The sequence below is a fragment of the Rhamphochromis sp. 'chilingali' genome (genome assembly GCF_963969265.1).
Source record: "Rhamphochromis sp. 'chilingali' genome assembly, chromosome: 11".
Taxonomy (NCBI): Eukaryota; Metazoa; Chordata; class Actinopteri; order Cichliformes; family Cichlidae; genus Rhamphochromis; species Rhamphochromis sp. 'chilingali'.
In genome coordinates this window covers 37974228-37998338 of record NC_137938.1, presented here as the reverse complement: position 1 = coordinate 37998338, position 24111 = coordinate 37974228, and the positions used below count along the sequence as shown (strand labels likewise).

Here is a 24111-nt window from a genome sequence, read left to right as displayed (position 1 = left end):
GCTGCTCCCTGCAGCTTGTTATCACCATACTTCACACATTAAGCCTCATTCTTGCAGGATTTGTAGATCTGTGAAGGGGTCGATTTTTATCTAATCCACAGTGCATGTGAGTCATTTTTCAGCCCCTCCCCAGCAGCAGCGATAAACTGCTGCTTTTCCCTGAACTCGCTGCTCCTCCTCCTCTAAATTCAAATCCTGTCTGGAGACTCCACGTCGTATTTGAAATTGTTTTTTCTGTCTCCTGTAGTTTATCAGCTCAAAGTGAACTTTGGCTTGGGAGTAACATACCTGTCAGGAGCAGGTGAGACCAAACACGGAGCTAGCGGAGCAGCTGCAGGCCTGCAGCTCAAAATACGAACAGCTGGATATGAAATGACAGATGTTGGGTTTAAAAAAAGGAAAGACAGCAAACAAAAATAATAAATATCATTATTCTGTTTGCTTCCATTCAACTTATCTGACTAAACACGATCATGGCTCCACCCCTCTGCATGAAACCCCGCCTCTCTGCTCTGATTGGATCCAGCTGGTAGGTGGATGGTTGATGGTCACATAGGTGGGGTTAATGAAATGAAAAATCCCACTTGGATTGAGTTGTCTTGTCACCATGGCAACAACGTCTTTCTCCACAAACACACAACAGCTGCTCTGCGTGGGAATTAAAGGCTGTCGGCTTCCTCGGAGCTCCTCGTAAAACAAGGAGGAAGAGGAGGTGTTTAGAAGAAGAACAGAGCTCTGTGATTACTCCTTCTGCCCTCGAGGTCCCTCGAGCCAGAGCTCAGGGTCTGAAACATTTCTCTGCAGAGGACATCAAGTTACATTACTCCGAAAAATTTGTAGGTACTGATGGATCAGCTCTACTTCCTGTTCCCTGGATATTAAATTGATTATTTTTAATGAATTATTATTTTACCAGAAGCTCCAGCGGCCTTTTCCAGTCATTCCTCCCTTTGTAACAACTCTAATTCAGTCAAGGTGCTCGAGAACATTCATTTAAGTTCTGGATGTGACCACTGACAGGCAGCCACAGCTGCTATCTTTCTGTTTAGCTTCAGCTAAGCTTATTAACCTGGCAGCGGACCTGTCGCAGGGTAACACAGAGGAACAGACAGACACGGTCAATCTGTGGTTACAGCCAAAAACGACGAGGCTTCAAAATGTGAAGCCCAACACCAGCATCACGGTGGGTTTGTCCCAGTATGATTCAGACTGACACAGTATGAAGAGTTGCTTCTTCTCATCAGCCCTGACTTCACAACCACCTTCAGGTGCAGTGACTAAAACCGACAGCTTGGATATGTTTGAAAGTGCATCAGTGTGATAGCGTCATGATTGTGTCACTGCAAACAGCAGGTGTGTGCGGTGCTCCTGGTGTGCCAGCTTCAGCACGAGTGGTCCAAACAAGTCTTTTCTCCATCACTCTGTGTATAGTCAGGTATGTGATGCCTCCTCGGCTCTGTTAGAGGAAGGCAGGTCAGGGTAGGCAGCGTGATGCTCTGGATGAAAAGACTGGACACTCCATGGCAGAGGTATTCCCTGGTTCAGCAGGACAACGCTCCCTCCCCCCCAGCGTTCAGGAATACTGTGAGAAACATGACAAAGACCTCAGGGTGGTGCCTCCAGATTTCCTAGATCTCAATTCACTGAGCATTGCTGGAATTTTCTGGAGGCTCCACCTCACAGACTCCAGGACGCAGACACAATATTAGGCACACAGGTTTGTGTTTTGGTCTATCAAATCATTCCTGCTTTAGGATTTGGAGCCTCTGTCAGCTGGAGACACGGTTTTTGGAAGCGCTACTGGATGCTGCAGGAAAACAGTCTCTGTGATGGAACACATATGTCAACATATAATTAAGATTTGAATCCACCTTTACATGTTTCCACATTAAGAGGGAACAGAAAGTGTTGGTTTGGCTGAAAATATCCCCCATCACCCTGGAGCCATGACGATAAGTTCATATCTGATGGGTTCCTGTTCAGTGGCTCTCTGATTTCTGGAGCTTTGGTGTGGACGTGCATCAGAGATAATCATCTCCTCAGGAGGTGGAAGCCACACTGAATATAAATACTTAATTCCTGCCCTGATTTGACTGAGTTATGATTGAGAAATACAAAGATGTCTAACTAATTCACCTCGTGCTGCATTTCTACCCCACCTTCAGCCTGGTGCTGCCCTCCTGTGGAGACATTTATCTCGCTAAATATTCTTCTCATTTCACCCGAGGTAAAGAAGCTTGGATTGATGAGGTAAATTACAGACGAGCTGGGTGACATGTTACTTTCCGCCTCCCCCTGCAGCTTTAATCCTGTATGAACAGGACTTCCTCTTCCCGTAACGTCCAGCGTGACGTTGGCCGTCAGTTTGTGCCCTGAAGCTTCAGCTCAGACATGAATCCTCCTGCTGCTTCTTCATAAGAGCAGCCAAGGATGTGAGAGGAAATGAAGAATTTGGAGACATCAATAAATCATTGGGTTTGTATTTTGTTCTGATGCTTGAATGCAAAAGGTTTGATTCCTCTCCTGTTGGTTTTAGAAAGTTCTGTGGATGCAGGTGAACAGCATACCTGCTAATTACTGCTGAATAACAGACTTGACAGTAAAGTTAATCCACATCTGTCAGATAATCCAAGTACAAGTTAACGGTTAATTGAAGTGAAGCTGGGCAGCCATGAAATATGGCCGCTGTTGAACATTTCGACATCGGAGTGTTTGGAGAATGACTCGCTGCTGGAGCTCCTGGTGGACGTCACAGGAACTGCAGTTTTATCCTTATTTTTTTTCTTTTTTAAGTCTTTCTTTATTTTTGCTTTGTTTGGAAAAGTAAGTAATTGAGGTGATTTGAGGTGTTTAAGAAGGAAATTGTCTGAATAAAGATGCTGAATCACAAAGAAAAACATCAGTCAGAGCAGTTGGTCTCCTGCGTCTGCAGCCGGCTCTGTGACTGTGGAGGAAAGAAACACGAGTGTTGTCAGGCAGCCTGGCAGCTGCTGTCGACGTCATCAAGAAAACAGCCGATTACCTGCTGACAGGAGCTCAAAGCAACCTGAGAGAAGCAGGAGGAGCAGCTAGTCTGCGCTGCTGCTTTCACTAACTGCAGCTTTTCTCACTTATTAAAATCAGACAGTTCTTTAATGGTCGTTACTCCGGCTGCTTCTTTGAAATGAACTTGCTGTTGCTGTAAATCACCAGGAGAGCTGCTGATGGCCTTGTGAGCGCTTGTTTCACAGCTGTCAGACTTACAAGTGTTTAATTGCAGCATCTGAGGTTTTCGATGAATAAACACTTGTTGTGTATCTTCAGTTTTACCCTGGTTACAGGTGGCTAACGAGTTGTCGTCAACACAATCTTCTCTTCTGTGCTGTCTCAGCTCATACAGCAGAGGAGAGAAAGCAGCCCAACAACACACTGCTGTGAACACTGCACTGAAATCAAAGCTGCATAAATTACCTAAAAAGCATCCCCCCCCCCCCCCCAGATGCTCGGGGGGGGGGGGCTTTTGTTAAGACTGCAGGCAAACGGGGAGTGTCGCTGGCCAACATTACTGAGGCAGCGTGTGTGAATGTGGCTTGTAGTGAAAAATGCTTTGAGGGGTCGGTAATGATTTTGTGTGGACATTTTTGCAAAGTCAAGAGTTTTTCTGGGAAAAAAGGAAATGTTGTGATATTCAGGACAGCTGTAAACATATTTTGATAAACACGCTGTCTGTGGCCGAGGTGGAGAGGAGGAATAAAAAGCCTTATCTGAACGCTGCAGCCCCAAACACGTGCATGCAAATGTATTCATCCACGGACAGATTGAAGGGTCTAGTTTGTGACCAGTTCACATCCTGTCCACCAGCAAAGGTGGACACTTCTGCATCAGAGGCACCTGTGTGCAGGCAAGAATCCTGCCAGCATGCAAGCTCTTCACACAGGAAGCCTTTAAGTTAGCACTGCGATGGTGAAGTCACTCACCTGCAGCAGGTCCCTGTATCTGGGTCTGGGTTTGGAGGTTTCTTAGCAGACAAAGGGCCGCTGACAGAAGTAAGAGGGCGAAGGTGTCACAGGGACTCAGAACACAAGAGATGATCGGGGTCTTCAGGTGGACCAGATCCCGTTTGATGAAGAAGAGCTGCAGAGACTCAGGAAGCCTGATGCTCTGGCAGCCTGCTCGTCTCTCACAGAAACTCTCTGGAGAAGTTATATCTTATCAGTATATCATCCAATGGCAACTCAATTTGTGTTTCCATCCTTTAGACCACAGGCATCAAGCCTTGAGGGCCGGTGTCCTGCAGGTTTTTAGATGTGTCCTTGATCCAACACAGCTGATTCAAATGGCTAAATGACCTCCTCAGTTCTCCAGAGGCTGGTAATGAACTAATCATTGATTCAGGTGTGCTGACCCAGAGTGAGATCTAAAGCCTGCAGGACAACCAGCCCTCGAGGCCTGGAGTTAGACACCCCTGCTTTAGACCTTCTTTAGAGTCAGGTTGTGGCAACAGTGCGCTGATTTCACCGATGAGACAGGGCTCAAAAAAGAAACAGTCGACACTGGTATGAATGACCAGATACAGTGGATACCACTGGAAATGAAAATACTGAAAACACTGGAAGAATTTCAATAGCTTGTACACAGATATCACACCCACAGACTCACAGAAACTCATGAAGTCTACTAAGGTTCAGGTGTACAGTATGGCCTTTGGGGCTTGAGGCCAAACTGGGGAGGAAAGACAGTGGAGAAACACCGGATGATTTTTACAAACCATCCTTGTCCCCTGTAAATCCACACCTGAACCTTTGACCCCGTTAAAAGGTGTTTGTCTGAGGACTTTCTAAGGAACAAAAGGTTAGCTTACCACTCATTTTCCTGCCTAAATCTTCATGAAGGTTCATTGAACATGCAACAGGATGCAGGTCAAAGTGACTGCTGAAGAGGCTGATTTTTGTACAGCTCCTGAGAAATGCACATGTGCTTGTTGTGAACTGGAGACCAAAAGAAGCCGATCGTCTGCAAAGAGAGAAGAGACTCCTCACGCTTCACCTTCACGATGACTGTTATTTTGTTATTGCTCATAAAGACATTATTGGTACCTCACAAGGAACGTTTTTCAAAGGAAAGCTAAATGCAGTAAAATGATCTTTAAATTCACTTCAAAGTAGAATTTGTATGAAATATTTGCAACAAACAAACAAAAATCATGACTTTGAACCTTCAGCTAACATTATTTAACTTTAGTCAGAACACTGATGATTCATCATAACAACTTTTTATTATTTTGGCTCATTTACAGTGAAATTTACAGATTTTCTGGTGTCGCTCACAAATAAACTATATTAAAAATGTTTTATTGCCGCTGTTTCATTTTTGCTGGAATAAAAAATGAAACTAATTGTATTCAGTGTTCATTGACGTAGCCTGTTTCATAACATCAGTCATCTCAGACACTTCTATGCAAAGAGCGAGGCAGAGGAAGCATCTGCAGTGACGGGTTTGGAAACACAAACCAGGGCACAGAAAATGAAACAGCGCAGGTCATGTCAGCAAACAGTGTCACAGACTGCTGCTGTGTCGGAGCCTGTTCGTGGCTGAAACGTACGGCTGATGTTTGCTGTCCAACTTGAGCTCCGCTGACTGAAACAGCAGCACGTCTGTGTGGCTGTGCAGGTTACCTGGTTGGCTGTTAGTGAGGAAACGCTTTGACTGTCAGATGCAGAGTAATCAGTAAAACTGGCATTCTTGTGAAAGTACAAATTGATCCAGTGGGTCTTTACCCCGCCCGGCCCCAGACCTCTGCAGGGTGGAGCGAGCGTACAATAAGCTCGCTCCACGTCCTCACGAGGCTGAAGATTGCAGAGAATCCACACTGAATCCAGCACCCTGCTATTAGCGCTCCCTGTGAGGCTGAGCAGTGCAATCTCCCGATAATTAGAGCCCACCCCCAGGGCTCATTTATTAAAAATAGAAAGCAGCACCTCAGCCTAGCAGGCCACAACTTTCCCATGTATTAAAATTACTTCACAGTGCTGGTAGTTAATAGAAATACAACTGCAGAACCAACTGCGTCACACAAATGAATGGATAAAAGTTAGATGTGATTACAGCCCTGAGGGAACTCATAATTCAATGAGAAGTTTGGCGGTCCCTGTTTGAACTGCTGTTTTTCTTTTGTTTGCAGCAAACATGAAGCAGGAGCAGGCTGATGTGATTCCTGCCAGCGTGATGAAGCTTCCTGCTGAGGGAAGTTTACACGCTGCAGGTGTGTGTCGCTCCGCAGGTTTCCAGGCTCAGAGCGATGAGCTTTTTATCAAAGCTCAGCCTCTTTGTTTCGGCTGACGCTCCAAACAAACCCTGTTAGATTATCACACAGAACATCAGCCATGCAGCGGACCCACGGTCAGCGTGACTTTAATCTCATCTAAACATCTGACTATGAGCTGACCTCAATATCTCTGTGAGCTGACTGTGGGCCTACAACCCAGGCCTGACTAAGGGACAGCAAGGATGGATGGATGGATGGATGGATGGATGGATGGATGGATGGATGGATGCATGGATGGATGCATGGATGCATGGATGGATGGATGGATGGATGGATGGATGGATGGATGCATGGATGGATGGATGGATGGATGGATGGATGCATGGATGCATGGATGGATGGATGGATGGATGGATGGATGGATGGATGGATGGATGGATAGATGGATGCATGGATGGATGGATGGCTGGATGGATGGATGGATGGATGGATGGATGGATGGATGGATGGATGGATGGATGGATGGATAGATGGATGGATGGATGGATGGATGGATGGATGGATGGATGGATGGATGGATGGATGCATGGATGGATGGATGGATGGATGGATGGATAGATGGATGCATGGATGGATGGATGGATGGATGGATGGATGGATGCATGGATGGATGGATGGATGGATGGATGGATGGATGGATGGATGGATAATGATGGATGAATTTTCAGTCTTTGTATTACTTTGGCTCCATTTTCATGGTTATCAGGTTGACCAACATTAACACGAGCAGCTGTAGTTCACACTAATGAACCTGGACAAGGTTTTATGTAAAAATGTCAACACTGAAACCTCCAATTACCGGCCATTACTGTTTCTAGTAAGTTCAGACTGTAACAACAGAAGTGGGTGGATTTTTCTTTTCGATTTTTAAACACTTTCTTTTAACTAGAAATCACCAAAAATGATTTTCAGAGATACCGTCAGCGTGCTGGAACGTCATGTCTGTCCATTCAATGCTACTGACTCCTTTGCTGAGAGTTTCAGCCTTTGAACTCTAATCCTTATTTTGTCAGAATGCATTTTGAGGTTCAGACGTGGGTTAAACTGGGGCAACATAACACATGAGCCTCCTGGCACTGATACCAATCCAACTACTGAGAGCAGAGGGTAGAGGCTGCTGGGCGAGTGCAGCGTACACACTCGTGTTTAAACTGCATGTAATGAATAAAAATACAGACTCATTCCTGTCATCCATAAAATGGCTTTTGTTCCATGCAGCTCGTTTGTAGTTTGTGCAGCTTAAACTCCTGGATGCTGCTCTGCTCGGGGAAGATTTTCTGTGGAAAAACCAGAAACATCTGCTGTTCAGCTGAGCCTCCACACCACGCCAGCTCCCAGTGGGATTTAAACCCCCAACCTCTGGCAGGGCTGGAGCTTCTCTCTGCCTGCTGAGCTCCACAGAGCCGTAACAGAGACCTTCCTCCCCACAGACCCAACAACACAAAGTTTGAATGCAAACAGGAAAAAAGTTCCGATGACATGATGTCGCTTTAATTTCCTGCTGAGCTCCAACAGAAGTTATAGAGTTGAATAATTTCTTGGATGCAGAGAGAGAAGGTTAAACGGGAACACATGCCTGAGTTAAAGATTCTCAATACAAACGACATCTGATGAACATCAGTAATACAAGAAGAAAACACACAGATCAGACGCGTGTCGATTAGCCTCCAGCTGTGCATAAATAACAGTGTCACCAAAATAATCACCCATTAATAATCAAAGATAATGACTTCATGAGTGAAAGGTCACTGCTCGGTTATTTATTAATGCTGTGAGGTTAGTGAGCACGAGGCTTAAGAAAAAACAAGAACATTTGTGTTTAGCTGATTATTTCTTTGTTGTGCTTTGTAGCAATAAATCTTACACCGTTTATTTCTGCTGGTTCCACATTTGTGGGTGGAGCAGCACGGTGCCAATGCCAAACAGCTGCTGGTGCCCCAGGTGTTCTTATGTTCAGGTTACGTTCAGCAGTGAGTTCACATTCTCTCTACAGAAGGTCAAATTTTGGAGAAGGCCCAGAGAGCACTGTTAGTGTGTTTGCTGCACCATTATGGGTGGAGGCAGTGTGATGGTGCGGGGCGGCATCTCAATGGAAAAACTCGTCATCATTGGAGGAAGCATTCTGCAGCAATCAGCATTTAACATCCAGCTTCCATACACAGAATCTGAACTCATTCAATTCAGTGTCTACAGCGCCGTCACAACAACGTTTGGCTCAATTGAATTAAATTCAATTCAATTCAATTCAATTCAATTCAATTGAATTCAATTCAATTTTATTTATATAACGCCAAATCACAACAAAAGTCACCTCAAGGCGCTTCATAGATACAGAGAAAAACCCAACAATCACATGACCCCCTATGAGCAGCACTTTGGTGACAGTGGGAAGGAAAAACTCCCTTTTAACAGGAAGAAACCTCCGGCAGAACCAGGCTCAGGGAGGGGCGGGGCCATCTGCTGTGATTGGTTGGGGTGGGAGAAGGAAGACAGGATAAAGACATGCTGTGGAAGAGAGACAGAGATTAATAACAGATATGATTCAGTGCAGAGGTCTGTTAACACATAGTGAGTGAGAAAGGTGACTGGAAAGGAAAAACTCAATGCATCATGGGAATCCCCCGGCAGCCTACGTCTATTGCAGCATAACTAAGGGAGGATTCAGGGTCACCTGGTCCAGCCCTAACTATATGCTTTAGCAAAAAGGAAAGTTTGAAGCCTAATCTTGAAAGTAGAGATAGTGTCTGTCTCCTGAATCCAAACTGGAAGCTGGTTCCACAGAAGAGGGGCCTGAAAACTGAAGGCTCTGCCTCCCATTCTACTTTTAAATACTCTAGGAACAACAAGTAGGCCTGCAGAGCGAGAGCGAAGTGCTCTAATAGCGTGATATGGTACTACAAGGTCATTAAGATAAGATGGGGCCTGATTATTTAAGACCTTGTATGTGAGGAGCAGGATTTTGAAGGCAAGGCGCTTATATTGTAAGGTAAGGACCTGCAGTAATCCAGAGAACAAGCTGTTTGGCATCAGCAAAGAAGATTTAACAAGTTCAACCAACCCACAAATGCATTTTCCTGAAAAATATGAAACCATTTAAGGGCAAATGGCAGAAAGGTAAAAGACTTACTGCCAAGAAGCACAACAGAGAAATAATCAACCAAACGCAAATTTCATTCCTTTCGGTGCCAGGTTTTTATCTGGTCGAGATCTCAAAATGTCTCCAGCATTTTTAGCATTTTCATGGTTTGAGTATTTACAGTTTGTGATTTTGGATTTATAAAGTTTAAACATTTAGAAACATTTCAAGACAAGCACGTTGGTCCAGTGAAAAGACGCAAATGTCTGAAATCTGTGACATACTTCGATATTTGAGGGCTGATTTTTTTGGGGGTGGGACTTGTTGGGTGGCTGTAGGTCAGGTGGTGGAGCAGGTCGGCTGCTAAACCGAAGGTTGGTGATTTGATCCCAGTCTGCATGCCAAGTATCCTACTGCGATGCATCCATCAGAGTGTGAATGTGTGTGAAGCAGCGTAGAAGAAAGTGTTTGTGCAAATGCGTGAAAGTAAAAGTTGTGTGAAGCGCTCAGAGTAGAACAGAGTCAGTCCATTTAGCATTTACTTGTTAGCTTGGCAATCTAAAAAAAAGGATTTAAGTTTAGTATGCAAACAACATGATGAGGCTTCCTGTTCGTGGTCACGGGAGTAATGAGGTAGCGTACACGACGAGGGACGACTGCAACACTGATCGCAACCAAGAGGGGAAACAACTCCAACACGCACAAATATTTGACCCACAGCATAAAACTGATGTGCATGAATGTGATGTCTGTATTATGCTGCTTAGTGGTGGTTTCAGTGGAAACCAGATGAAAATCGATAAGGAATCAAACTGATGAGCAATATTGATAATGCAGTCTGCCATGCTCAGGCAGAGGGAGGCAATCCAGAGTCTACTGGAGAACTGAGACGCAGCATGGAGTCAATTTTCCACTAAAGTACAAATAATTTCACCGACTCGGCACTAAATCAAATTACGTGACACAAATTCAGGTCAATTATCTCTATGTAACATCCACCAGGCGACCTTTGTGAGCCTTAGGGACACGTTCACATCCACCCATCAAATAGATGTTTCTGTTTTATGAGACCCACACATGGACATCCTGTAACATAAGAACAGTATGACTAAAAAGGATAAAGGAGAGATTTTGTTTCTGGAACCGTTGTTTACGCTGTGCCTAAAGTCTGACGCAGAGGTTTCACTGATTTTAAAGGCTCCAAACGGCCCCAGCAGCACAGACCCAGCTGAGAGGTCCAGTTCACCGAGCAGACGGATAAAGAACGCTGTCAGCGGCGTGTTTAGTCCATGCCAGACAAACCTGGAAGCTTTAAGTTGGAATTCTGTGGTGTGCCCTGCAGAGGAAACCTTCATTTATATGTGTGTAACTGTTACGGCCCTGGCCATAATGGCCATAATGTGTCTTGGTGGCTGTTTTTTGTTCTGCCTGTCTGTGTCTTTAAGAGTCTCTGCAGGTCCCTGATTGGAGAAGCTGACGGCTGCTGATTGGTCCCCTGATCATGTGGTTGCTTTGAAAATCTGTCACCAGCAGCTGTCCCGGGGCAGCAACTGACAGCAGCAGACACATCCTTGGCCTCCAAACCCTGCGTTACTCGCGTGTGTGCTCCTGAGGATTGCTGAGCTTCTGTATATAGTGTGTAGTTTAGAGTCACGTGTAAATGGTCACTGAAGCCGAAGGGTGAGCTGTATTATTTCCTCCTGTTTATTCAGTCAGGGGTAGCATTTGTCTTTTGTTTGTTCTTTGTGTCACGTAGGGTTTAGGTAGCAAACCTTGACTGATTGAGCTGGTTTTGTTTGTTATTTTGGCCTTTGGTCACCCCGGAGTCACGCTTCAGTTTAGGCACAATAAACCACTTTCACATATAAATGATAAGTGGCCTGTATTTATATAGCGCTTTACTAGTCCCTAAGGACCCCAAAGCGCTTCACACTACATCCGGTCATCCACACATTCACACACTGGTGATGGCAGCTACATTGCAGCCACAGCCACCCTGGGGCGCACTGACAGAGGCAAGGCTGCCGGACAAATCGGCTGTGGTATGTTTTTGGGGACCAGGGCGGGGTCACTCTTCTTTTAACTCATGCTACGTTCCTGTACACCCAGACAGAGGCATAACAGTAACATACTGAAGGGTACACATGCTAAAAAGAAAGCACTTCCCCAGCGTTGGAGGGTGAGCATAGCTTAACTTCACTGACCTTCATCAAACACTGACGCTCTGTGTTCATCGAGTCCTTGGACCAAACTGAGAAAAAAGGCTCAAATACATCCTTCAATTTACCAAATGATTCATGGTCCTTCAAACTAAGCTGAAGTGATGAAGCAAACTCTGAGCCCCTCAGTCAGTCTTTAAAGTCTGAGAACAAAGTGTCCTGGCAGTAAAAACGCCGACAGCTGTTATCGCACGAGCCGCTCGAGCCGACTCTCCAATATCAGTCCCAAACTCATCTTTAATAAAACACAGACTTTTAAAGAACATGAAAAATATTCAGCTCAATATTTAACATGTTAATCAGCTGCTGGAGCGGAAATTTCAGTGGCGAGGACTTCCTGCCCTGGGTCTCCTCCTACCCCACCCACTCCATTTAGAATGAGCAGGAGGAACAACGGGCTCTCCATCCTGACTCCGACCTGAAAGCCTAGCAGGATGTTCTCACTATGGGGTTTTTAAAATAAAATGTGTCTGAACAAACGTGGGACTATATTTCTATGCTAACAGCAGAGCAGCATTTGTGTGCATGCCCTGCATTGTATATTCACGTGTGTTTGCTCCCATTTCAAATGCATTATTGATTCACACACAGGAAGCAGCTCAGGCCCAACACCCAGCAGGCCAGCATTAGAAATCGCCGTTCTGCTGGCCTTCCATAGACATGCTGCACTATGTCTCGACGAACAGACTACGCCAACAGATGCACAGCTGTTTTAAAGACCAATGAGGTCCACGTTTGGAGGCTGGAAGAGTGGAAGAACAGGAAGTCACAAGTTTGCAGAGCAGCTCATGTCCTGATTGGAAGATTTGTGCACCAAAGATCAAAAACAGCGTGCCACAACGTTCAAGCATCAGCAGGCTGTAAACATCTGTAGGGACACACTCAATTTTAGAGCCTGAAGTGGACATTAGAGGAAGTTTCATTTCAGGCACTGCAGTGTTGGATCCATCGTTCAGCCACGGAGGTTCCAGTTTGGACACAGGAAACTGGGCAGTGCAAACCAGCCAAAAACCAGACTAATGCTGGGATTGGCAGAGCGCTCTGCAGCGTGCTTTTCTGTATGTGCTCACCTCCGTTTGACAGGATTTAGATGTAACTAATTATATTTTATCATAATTTAAGTTGGTGACTTTTTTTTTTTTTTTACAGGGATTGACCCAAACTGAGGCCAAAATGTTAGCATCATGTTGAACGTATCTGTGGGAGAACAACAGACCTGGACCCTGTGTGACCCCAGGGGCTCTTTATACGTGACCATATGTGAAGCATTGATGCTCTGGGAATGAGAACAGGCTTTGTGGACTGATGAAGAGCTGAGCCAGAAACCTCACAGCATCCTCTGCTATGTTACCTTATGGTGCGCTGCGAGGGGCTGTTGGTGTAGCTGTGACAGTGCTAAAGAAAAAGATTTGTTACAGTGTGACAGACTTTCAGTGCCACGTTAAAGGAAAAGTTACTGAAGACACACACACACACACACACACACACACACACACACACAAACACACAAACACTTATATAATATTTCCAGTCTGTAATTACACTTCAGCTCGTATCAGCGGAGTTTCTGCTCGCTCCCTGGTGAACTATGGTGAGTGTAATTAACAGACTCTGGACGATGGGTCGTGTGTGTGTGTGTGTGTGTGTGTGTGTGTGTGTGTGTGTGTGTGTGTGTGTGTGTGTGTGTGTGTGGTTCAGTAGAAGATGAATCTTATAGATCTGTGGTGGGTGTTTCTGCCATCGAGTTTCTGTTTATGAACAAACAGCAGGAGGTTATTGCTCCTGGGTCTCTGAAGTGAACAACAGCTCAGAAACAGACCATCAAAATAAAAGCCTTGTATTGATCCTTACACAGAAAGCTTTGGGAATAAAACCAAAACCTGGCAGTACAATCAGCAACAGCAAACAAATCAGACTGCACACTCAACATCCCAACACACGGGTCGGCGCTTCCATGTCTGCTAGAAACATCATCCAACCCAAGCTTTACAAACACAGACTGTATATAAAGGAGAGACACATCCACCTGTACCTCACCTGTGTGTTTGTAGACTAATGCTGTGAATTTGTTGGTTTTGTCGTTCATGTTTGCCTCGAGATGATGACATCTGAAAGATTAGAGGAGTGCTAATGTACAGGGTGAGCCCTTTATATGGATACAGCGTAATAACATGGGAATGGTTGGTGATATTAAAGTCCTGTTTGTGGCACATTAGTATATGTGAGGGGGCAAACTCCTCAAGATGGGTGGTGACCATCGTGGCCGTTTAGAAGTCGGCCATCTTGGATACAACTTTTGTTTTTTCAACAGGAAGAGGGCCATGTGACACATCAGACTTATTGGTAATGTTACAAGAACAACAATGGTGTGCTTGGTTTCAACGTAACTTTATTCTTTCATGAGTTATTTACAAGTTTCTGACCACTTATAAAATGTGTTCAATGTGCTGCCCATTGTGTTGGATTGTCAGTGCAACCCTCTTCTCCCACTCTTCACACACTGATAGCAACACCGCAGGAGAAATGGCAGCACAGGCATCCAGTATCCGTAGTTTCAGGTGCTGCACATCTCGTGTCTTCACACCATAGACAATTGCCTTCAGATGACCCCAAAGATAAAAGTCTAAGGGGGTCAGATCGGGAGACCTTGGGGGCAAAATAACTGGCCCACGATGACCAATCCACTTTCCAGGAAACTGTTAATCTAGGAATGCTCGGACCTGGCACCCATAATGTGGTGGTGCACCATCCTGCTGGAAAAAGTCAGGGAACGTGCCAGCTTCAGTGTACAAAGAGGGAAACACATCATCATGTAGCAATTTCAAATATCCAATGGCCTCGAGGTTTCCATTGATGAAGAATGGACCCACTATCGTTGTTCCCCATATACCACACCAAACCATCACTTTTGTTGTTCCAACAGTCTTGGAGGGATCCATCCAATGTGGGTTAGTGTCAGACCAATAGCGGTGGTTTTGTTTGTTAACTTCACCATTCACATAAAAGTTTGCCTCATCGCTGAACAAAATCTTCTGCGTGAACTGAGGGTCCTGTTCCAGTTTTTGTTTTCGTTGAGATGCTGCAGTAGCTGGAGTTTGTAAGGGCGCCATTTGTGAGTAGCTAATATCCGCCGAAGGGATGTTCAACTAATGCCGCTCTCCAGTGACATGCGGCGAGTGCTACGCTGTGGGCTCTTGCTGAATGAAGCTAGGACAGCCACTGATGTTTCTTCATTACTGACAGTTTTCTTGCGTCCACATTTTGGCAAATCCAACACTGAACCAGTTTCACGAAACTTAGCAAGCAGTTTGCTGACTGTAGCATGGGAGATGGGTGGTCTCGTAGGGTGTCTTGCATTGAAATCTGTTGCAATGACCCGGTTACTGCGTTCACCAGATATCAACACGATTTCGCTCCTCACGTGTTAACCTTCGACATGTCAATGGCTGTGAACAAAGAGAAACTTGTAAATAACTCATGAAAGAATAAAGTTACGTTGAAACCAAGCACACCATTGTTTTTCTTGTGACATTACCAATAAGTGTGATGTGTCACATGGCCGTCTTCCTATTGGAAAAACAAAAGTTGTATCCAAGATGGCCGACTTCTAAATGGCCACCATGGTCACCACCCATCTTGAGGAGTTTACGCCCTCACATATACTAATGTGCCACAAACAGGACTTTAGTATCACCAACCATTCCCATGTTATTACGCTGTATCCATATAAATGGCCCACCCTGTATAAGCTAATGCTACAACTACTGTATAGACCCTGTAAATGACCACAGCAGACCCGACCACATGAACGTGCTTTGCAGCGTACTTTATTCGTTTTAGTTGCTGTTACACCTTCAAACGGCTGCAGGTCTCCAGCTGCACACGTCACCAACAACAACCCAACACAGAACCCAGTACAATATTTAAGTCAGCCTGATTGCAGATGCCATGTTGGAAGTAGTGTAATGTTTAAAAACTGACCCAACAGGCGCCGTTTTAGCTCAGGGGGTTGGCAGGCGACCATACGGCGTATGGCCAGAGAGCGGTAAGCTCAGGCTCGAGTCCGACCCGAGGCCCGTTGCTGCATGGCGTCCCCGCTCTCTCCCAGTTTTCCTGTCTCTATTGAATAAAGGGTAAAAAGGCCTGAACCAACTCACTTTAGGTTGTTGTTGTTGTGTCTTTTGGGAATGCTTTTTACTACTTAGCACTGTCACTTTCAGGCTGTGTATTTATGCACTTGAGTTTGCATCTTCAGTGTGTAGACTTTCATAAATATTTGAGTTTATTGTGTCTACTATTTACTGTTTTACTGAGCAAGGGTTTCACTTCCACCAGCAGCATTAGTTAAATACAGTAATAGTGGGATAAGCAGCATTTCATACCTGTTTTAACATGGGAGTCTGTGGGGACTGAGTCTGGAGCCTCTGCTGGACACTGGAGGAACTGCAGCTTCATGTTCTTCCTCTACAACAAGCTCTCAAACAGCCATTTTTAAAAGTGAGGGTCACAAACATATATTTTTAAAACATTCCTGTCATTGAACACATGTTTGAGATGTTATGTTTTAACAATATGTGCTGTGTAGGATTCAGTCTGACTCTGTGGGATTTGTCATATATTAGAAAAAGGATGAAAAATGTGAATTTAAAGGGAATGAAAATAAACGGCCTCATTATTCCAGATCTGCTGCAGCTTTGGGCCTCGTGTTCAGTCAGTGTGGAACTTTATTATAAAATCTGGGAGGAGGAAAAAAATAAATTGCTTTCATAAGCCAAGCAGCAAATATAATCACCAATTTATCTGCATGTTGCATTAGTGGAATATCCATCCATCCTCCTATCTGTCTGTGAATCTGCTTTCATTTTCTTCACGGTTCACTGGATCGCTGCATCTCCAGCTGAAGAATATCACAGGTTTTCTCCTCTTTTTTAGTGTTTGCAGGTTTTACTGTTGGAAACTTGTTAGAATAATACTTAAAAACCCACAGAGACCGAATCACAGATGTCTATCCTCAGAGAGAAAGAATCATTCTGCTTTCATCCATCCATCCATCCATCTTCATCCGCTTTATCCGGGGCCGGGTCGCGGGGGCAGCAGCCTAAGCAAAGAGGCCCAGACCTCCCTCTCCCCAGCCACCTCCTCCAGCTTATCCGGGGGAATACCAAGGCGTTCCCAGGCCAGCCGAGAGATATAATCTCTCCAGCGTGTCCTGGGTCTGCCCCGGGGCCTCCTCCCGGTGGGACATGCCTGGAACACCTCACCCAGGAGGCGCCCAGGGGGCATCCTTGTCAGATGCCCGAACCACCTCAGCTGGCTCCTTTCGATGTGGAGCAGCAGCTGCTCTACTCTGAGCCCCTCCCGGATGGCCGAACTTCTCACCCTATCTCTAAGGGAGAGGCCAGCCACCCTTCGGAGGAAGCTCATTTCTGCTTTCATTCTTATAAAATCAATAATTGCTTTGTGGTTAGGTTAGAATGAGCGCCTTCACAGCCGCGAAGCACGTCCGTCGCAGGCTCTTCTACACGCCTAGTAATGGAAGGAGCTGTGTGCGAAGTCACTGAAATGCCACCAAATATCTTCTTATTAAACACCGTATTTAATCTCAGTGATGTTTGTTTGATTGCCAGATTATACTTTCATCTTTGAAGACCAGAGCCAGACTGGGTCACTGTTATGACAGTCCAAGTTTCTAAACCAGGGATGGGGAACTCCAGGCCTCAAGCTCCAACACAGCTGATTCACATGGCTAAATGAGCTCCTCAACATGTCCTGAAGTTCTCCAGAGGCCTGGTAATGAACTAATCATGTGATTCAGGTGTGTTGACCCAGGGTCTGATCTAAAACCTGCAGGACCCGGCCCTCGAGGCCTGGAGTTCAGACTTATTCAAAGATAATGACATCCTGGCGAAGGGTGAGCCACAACGAATCTTAAATATACGAGTTTTCATACGGGAGCTCAGATATTCTGAGAATGGTTGAGAGAGAAGAATGGATTGGTTTTATATTTGCAGCCAGTTCATGTTTCATAGCTGCTGCTCAGGGATCGTGTTTCAACATTGAAACTTTAAAATGTAAAAAAGAACCTGATGTAATCCTGAGCAGCACCCAGACAATCATTCAGGCTGAATCATCATTCCTCTGAGAGGAAGCAGCCGTCCAATAAGAATCCTGGGCCTGACCACGAGCCTGAGTCCTGCAGACTCCCTCGGCTCCTGATCTGAGCACAGGTACACGTAGAAACCAAGCTTAAACTCAAGGTCAGGTTTCAGCTCGTCTTCATCACCATGGTAACTTATGTTCCGGCCAATCAATGCACTGGAAAATAGCATCACTAATTCTGAAGATCCCTCAGGTTTTCTTCATCTGATGAAGATCATTAAGAGGCTGAGATCCTGCAAACGAAACTATTTCCTTTTGAGCTATTTTAAAGCCATCTAATTATAATAAACCTCACTGTAAATGATTCAAAGGCATCTTTGCTCTCAGACTGTGTGACCGAATGAGTGGAAGCGTCACAGTGTCAGGTCCTCGTGTCTCCATCACAGCTGATGCTGAGAAGTCCACTGTCCTTCAAAGGCCTTGAAGCTCCTTCACGTTCACACAGAGCGCTCACACACTCTCACTTTGTTACTAATTTTGTGTTTTCATGCTTGTCTTTCATCTTTCTTCCTCCAGCTGACTGGGAACAGTAGAAATGAGTTACAGTGTGAGAACTCTGTATGTAACTGTGTAACTTCAATCTTAGTACTAGTACATAAAAATAATACTTTTTAATTATTCGTTCGCGTGTCTGAGGCCAAACACGAGCCTGAAAATCAGGCCCGCTCTTCTGCTTTCTAGTTTTGTTTAAACTTATTTATGATTGTGAATAGTGATGGGGGATTGGAGGGACCAATAACCCCCCCCCCCCCCCCCCCCCCCCCCGTGCTGCTGAGCCTAATGACATAATGAGGTAAGTATTGGACTGACTCAGTGAGCTGTGTAAATGTGCTGTGAGTCAGTCCGTCTGATATTTGCCTCGTTATCTGCAGGATCTCTGCCTCGTCAGCGACAAAACCCTCGAGGTGTTGCTGAAAGTTTAAGCACAGTAATCGGTTTGTTCTGACTCTAATTACTCTGAGAAGCCTTCCTGGCAGGTGCAGCTCAGACCGCCTCGACTTTGTCTCATTAAACTTTTGCTGAAGATCCTAATGCCAGTCATTGTCTGCACACTGAAGAGTGGTTGACATGTAGACGGGTTTCAGAGTTCGGTCTGCAGCAGACTGATACCGAGAGGAAGGATACATTGCCAAGAAATAGGCCTCCTTAAACCACAAATATAGCAGCACAAGCTCAGTAATAAGCTCATAGTTGAGTTTTAAAGCTGCTAATAGACGGTAATCGATGGAGTTGGTGAAGATGAACCTAGTACATGCCAAACCACCTGGAGGTTTGTTACCCAGGAGGCAGGGATGTCTGGGCATGTGGAGAGGCGGTGCTGTGTGCATGTGTGGCAGGCGGAGAGTGGGCAGGCGGCTGATCCCTGATCACTCTGAGGGTTCAGATACTAGAGCGTCTGACAAACAGCCTGCCAGGGAGACGAAGATCGGAGCAGATCGCTCTCAACCAGCTCCACCAACAGGTGCTTGTTCAGAGTGGGAAGGAAGAACCTCGCCCAGTTCCAATCCTCCCACTACATCCACGGATTGTCAGACCAGTTATCCGTAAGTGCAAGTGGCTTGTAAATCCACTCAAACCTCAAACGATCATTTACTGTGACGAGTTCTTAAAAAGACATTTTCTCTCACACATGTAAACATGAAACAGATGTTATGCTACAGTGAGAGCAGCTGTGCAGAAATACATTTTTACATGGATGAAATTAACAGGACGTCGTTTAGATGAGTGCATGAACAGACATCTGCGTCCTCACAGCTCTTAAACTGTGGCCTTACACAGCGAGACGCGTGGGGGCGTTATGATCCAACTTTCCAACCCGATCTTCCACCTGAGCCGCAGCCACGCCCACCCCAACGACTCGGAGGCTGTTTTCACCTGAGAAATCCAAAGCAAGGTTCGTGTGTCTCGAAGTTTTGCTGCTGGCAGTTACCTGAGTTTTCACTGTCACACTCTTCGTCAGTCACAGTCGAGTCCAGAGTGAACGAGGCTGTACGAGAACAAAGATTATTCCTTCTGGAAGAAGCTGTGAGCTGTGCGAGCCATCTCGTGGCTTTTTAGACCGCTTCACTTTTTGTATGATTAATATGAACGTGTCATCGCCTAAGTGGCATTTTCCCAGACAGATGTGTACATGAAACATCTGACAGAAGCATATTATTACTTTGGTTAGCCTCCTGTCCTCTTTCCGATGAAGGAGCGATTCTGACTGCAGATTAATCCTTCAGCATCATTAGTTATCCTGAGACGTCCTGCAACACGACGGGAAATAAATTCTGCTCCTTATGATGACAGATGATACTTTCTTTGTCTCGTCTTGAGCTCGTGTGCTTTCACAGCTCAGTTTTATTTTGGACTAACTGAAAGTTTGAACCATCCAAAACATATAAGTTTGATTTGGAGCGAGATCACCTCCCACTGTGCTTCCTCTGGTGCCCAGCACTGAATGTGAACTGTAGCAACAAACACTTAAAGGAACCTCTGAACAAAACTGAAGGAAGACTTTGAACCACATGAGCGCTCAGCGTCGCCCCGGTACTGCAGCTCTCATCAAACCGACTAACAACCCCGCTCCTCCTCAGCTGACCCGATCAAAGCTATCATCTTTAATTATATATGAATAAATTATTAACGTGCGCTGTAACAGCCTTTCTGAGCAGTATATATTTATTACTGAGATGTTCCAGCTTGTGTTTGACGGTCGCTCAGGGGAAAATGTGAAGATTGTGAAGGAAACAGCTGAAATAGATGATTCCTGTTCATCCTGAAAACACGAAAGCCTCCACAGAGTTTGTCCTTTTATCGTTTGACCATTCGGGGGTGAGTGACAGCTCCCACCCAGAGAGCTGCAGCGCTCCACGCTCGTCTCTTTGACCTCAAACTTTGCATTGCAGCGCGCCCGCAAGTCCCAAGTAAAATAAAGGTTAATGAGGTACAGAGTTGCTGTTCACTGGCCTTTAATGCATCTCAGCTAACGCAGCTTCATTTGAATTTCTGAATTTGAATGAATTCTGTTGGCCTTTAATTGCTGGTGGTTTAAAGATGCATTCATCGCGGCCGGTTTAGCAGCCGTCGTGTCGCCCTGCATCTCTGTTACAGCTTGTTCAGAGTCATTAAACATCCTCACTGATGCTTTTGTTCAGTCCACAAAACTGCTGCGTGACACTAATTACAGACATGAATTATCCAAAGCGGAGTCATTAAAGCCTCCATCAGTGGCTACAAATGGCTTTAATGGCATGACCAGAGAATATTCTGGCAGAGCGTGAAAGCATCGCCGCCGATTTACCGGTCAGTTCATGTTCCTACACTTACTTCTGATCTGAGCGCCAATAATGAGCTCGCCACATCAGAGGCGAGTGGGTGGGGTGTTTCAGCCAAGCCATACTGGGAGGAAACCCGGGGGGGTCGGCATAACTCAGGTGAGCCTTAGGAGGTGACCGGAGAGAAAGAGGCGCAGATACCTCAGCTTAGACTTTGCAGCCACATCCTAGACCCAGACTTTCAGTTTTAAAACCTTTGTATTGCTCCTGTGATCTGCGTCCTTAAACTGAGCTGTTATCCGAAGGCTCTTCACAACATTCAGAGGGAAAAACACAGGAAGTTTGTTCATTTTTGCTGATTTCAAAGAGCTGCACCTCTGCCTGTAACACCTGGAGTCACATGAAACCCCGCCCACTTTGCTTCCTCGTCTCCATCCTGGTTTAATTTGGCCTGTGAGGTTTAGGTGTCAGTGCAGAGCAGGAGCGGCACAGGCGTCACGTTTGTTAAATGTAAATCTGATTCCGAGTCCCGATTACTCAGTTTGCTGCTGCACGTAGATGAATGAATCTCACCTCTCGCCTCATCTGCTCGCTCACGTTGCTCCGCGGTTGTGTCACCGCGGCCAAACTGTTCCAGTCGCATCAGTGATGGAGGGCCGGTGCTCCTCGGGTGACTTCCTGTTAGGTGAAGGCGAAGCATCTGCTGACTGAAACGATGCTGCTGTCTGCGCTGACGGGACGAAGACGAGGCAGACTGGAGCTGATCGTGCAGGTTTCATCATCGTTGTTCATCCTGCAGCAACACTCTGTCCAGCAAACTGCTGACAGCTCAGTGCTGACACGTTTGAACATGTCAAACGTGTCAGTCCAAGACTTCACCTCCGTGGCTTTGTTGTTCCTGAACCTGAGCTATTTCTCAGCTTTGGGAGGAAGAGTCACAATTTCACGTCGTACACAAAAGGAAGTAAATGCAAATGTCCAAAAAGTGTCCTGATAACGTCTAAAATTATGGAGAAAATTGTCAGATATTGAATCTTTTATTGTCTAAGGAAGTCCGTCCTCTTCAGGGTCGCGGGGGAGGTGGAGCCTGTCTGTAGCAGGTCTGACACATAGACACAGACAACCATTCACATGCACACGTATGGAGTTTCCAGTTAACCCACTGACCGCATGAGTTGGGACTGTGGGGGGAAGCTGGGGAGAACCCACGCGATGACAGGCTGCAGCTGGGGAGATGTTCATGTTAGCGCGGTCTTCTGATTTTAGTTAAAACCAAGTTCAAGTACAGATTTTTAGGTCTGAGGGACGTCAACAATGTTCAGATGAAAGTGCAAAACACTGGAAATATGATGAAAATGTTATTTCTCATTCAGCCTTTTTTAACAATCACACTCAGGCTCTGGTAGCTGGCAGAATGGAGCGATGGATAGCAGGAAAACGAAGAATATATTTGTGACTAAAAGCCCAACAGTTTGACTCGACGAGCGTCTTTTGTCTGGCATGCAGAGCAGTCTGAGGTGTTCTGAGGTGTCATGGCGGCTGCAGGCGGCTCTGCGGGCAGAACGACTGAGTCATCGATGGCGCGTCCGTCAAAGCGGCGGGACTACGATGATCCCTGTCTGTGTCCACGAGTAGCTCCTCTCGGCCGAGGCGCTGACTGAAAGACTCCACTGAAAGAGTCTTTCAGTCATGAAGACGTGCAGCAGGAGGGCTGGGAGCAGTTTCAGGTTATGACTGTATCCGTGCTGGCTGAGCGGAGGCGAGCTGAGGACGTCGAGTTACAAAGTGCTGTTATTTAGAAAATGGGACAATGTGGCTTTGTTCACTAAAATGAGCTTTTTTACCTTTAAAACAGGAACCCTGTTGGTCACAAAGCAGGAAGCCTTTCACTTATTAAGCGAGGGCATGGCACATGTTTCTTCATGGACTCTCAGCAATGACATAATTACACTCGCCCACTAATTGAAGGACAGACGCCATGAGGGAGTTTACATCCACCGTGCTTCAAGTGGACAAAAGCAAAATTAACGAGGCTGCTGATCACAAGTTTCTTGAGTTTGACCGCTGTCCTACTTAAGCCAAGCAGATGGCCCATTTAAAGGTTTTTAATTTGCTCAGCACCAAAACCTCATTTATCGATAGCTTGGAGGGATGTTTTTCCCAATCGTTTGTTCCTGAATATTTCTGTCTTTGGCCCAAAGCTAATCTACTTTTCCAGGAGGGCGACACATTTCAGCGCCGTGAGAAGAGAATCAGCCCGCAGGTGACCGGCGGCATGAAGAGACGGTTCACGGATGGTAAAGGGAGCAGAGCTGTGAAGAACACATGTGGAGGTTTGAATATGAGCTGCTCCCAAAGAGCATCCAAACAAAGGCTGACTCCCACTGAACATCTTCACGCCGGGTTTCCATCCAGACGCACGTTGTCCTCTCTCGAGCTCCTGCTGCATCTTTTCTGCTCGCAGTATTTTGGAAAATGAGATTCGTGTAATCTGTTCTTGGAACAGCACGTACATTTAGCGACGCTGTAAATCTTCACAACCGACCGAGCTTTGAAACATGAAGAGGAGGGATTAGAGAGAAGGAGGGCTGAATGAAACAAACTGCAGGACAAACGCTGGACTGACATTGCTGGATTCAAACTTTAGCTTCTGGAACTTGTTTGTTGATAAGCGGCTTTTTGTTATGCAATCACACGTTTCTGAGGCTTTGCCGGTTTCTCTCCTCTCTGTACCTTCTCTCATTCACTCAGAAGCGACCTGCTTCTGAGTGAACCAATAACTGTGCTGAGATTATAATGTGATATTCCAGATGAGGAAGGCGTGGAAGACCTGACAGGTCACGACCCCATCTGAACTTTTAACCTTAACTGCATGCAGAGCGGTCACTTTGCAGCAAACGTGCACATTAATCATCTTTCGGTCTGCCTGGGCTCAGCGTCACGTTGGTGGGCGGTGTTGGGCGCTTACCTCTTAAAAGCTTAAAAATGAGTGCGTGCCAGGTTGGAAGTGTAACAAACCCTGTAATGATGACATTTAATGATCGCTGGGTTTGTTTTCGAGTGAAGGCTTCGATCTGAGTGAGAGAACAGGAA

The 24111-nt window shown here is 45.7% G+C and overlaps 1 long non-coding RNA gene across 1 annotated transcript; it reads left to right on the top strand.

The window, feature by feature from the left end:
- Window positions 1-10927: 10927 nt before the first annotated feature.
- Window positions 10928-13285, top strand: LOC308405841. Its single transcript, XR_013973407.1, has 3 exons — window positions 10928-11060; window positions 12191-12657; window positions 12749-13285. It is a non-coding gene; the product is annotated as an uncharacterized lncRNA (long non-coding RNA).
- Window positions 13286-24111: the final 10826 nt, after the last annotated feature.